We start from the raw sequence: 1,255 nt of genomic DNA on the forward strand, positions 1-1,255 counted from the left end.
CCATTAAGACATAATACATGATGCATGGGACAAAACTAACCATTTGGAACCCATTTGTTATGACTTAAGACCCTTTTAAAGGCCCGAAAGGACGACTTATGGGCCAAGAACATTCTTTGTTCAAGAATCATCATTTTGGGACCAAAAAAGAGACTTTAAAGAGCAAAATCTAGATCTACAAGATGGAGTGGAAAAGATGCAAGCTTTATACCATTTTAAGGTTGCAAACAAGCTAGAAATCCGAAATCTACAATGCAATCCACCGCAAAGTCTTCACACCACCTTCTTCTTTCTTCAAAACCACACCAAACTCTCTTAAAGGCTCAAAAATTGGATTCTTTTTTCTCTAGGGTTGCTTAAGGGACGAAATCTCTTAAAGAGGCTGGATAAGAATAGGTTTTATGTCCATAAAGATGCTTAAATATAAGCCAAGTCCCCAAAATTAGGGTTTGCATGCCACCCTCGTACGCCCAACATATGAAGTGTACAACCAACATACCAAGGTGCGCCTTAGTAGGCTTAGCGTACACACACATACGCATGTCGTACTCATCCGACCCAATTTCACCAAAATCCATTTTGGGCCCATTCTCACCCTATCTCAACTTATGGACGAAAATGCAATATACTAAAATTATAAAGCCCAATATTAGAAGTACATTAACATCGGGATGTTACAATTCTACCCCACTTGATCTAGACTTTGTCCTCAAAGTCTACTGTGGTGAATAACTTAGGATAATGCTCTTGTATCTCAGCCTCAGGCTCCGAGGTCCACTCAGAGCCTCTTCAATGATGCCGATGTACCTATACCAAAGGTATCTCCTTGTTGTGTAGGACCTTCATCTTCCTTTATAGAATATCTACTCGCCTCTCAACATAGTTCAGGCGTTCATTGACCTGAATTTTATCGAAGGGAACCACCACTTCACTGTCAAACACATATGTCTACAAATGAGAGGCATGTAATGTGTTGTGAATTTGACTAAGCTCGGTCGGTAAATCCAACCTGTACGCCACCTTGCCAACCCTAACAATCACCTGAAAAGGTCCAATGAATCAGGGACCAAATTCCCCCTCTTCCTCAAGTGTATCACACCTTTCCAAGGTGAGACCTTTAGAAGCACCATATCGCCTACCTGAAACTCCAACTCTGATCGGCGTGGGTCGACATAGCTCTTTTGCCAATTCTGAGTTGTCTGTAGTCTTTTCCTGATCTGCTGGATAAGCTCCATGGTCTGAAGGAATAATTTGG

The sequence above is a fragment of the Lactuca sativa genome, chromosome 7 (genome assembly GCF_002870075.4).
Source record: "Lactuca sativa cultivar Salinas chromosome 7, Lsat_Salinas_v11, whole genome shotgun sequence".
In the NCBI taxonomy this organism is placed as follows: Eukaryota; Viridiplantae; Streptophyta; class Magnoliopsida; order Asterales; family Asteraceae; genus Lactuca; species Lactuca sativa.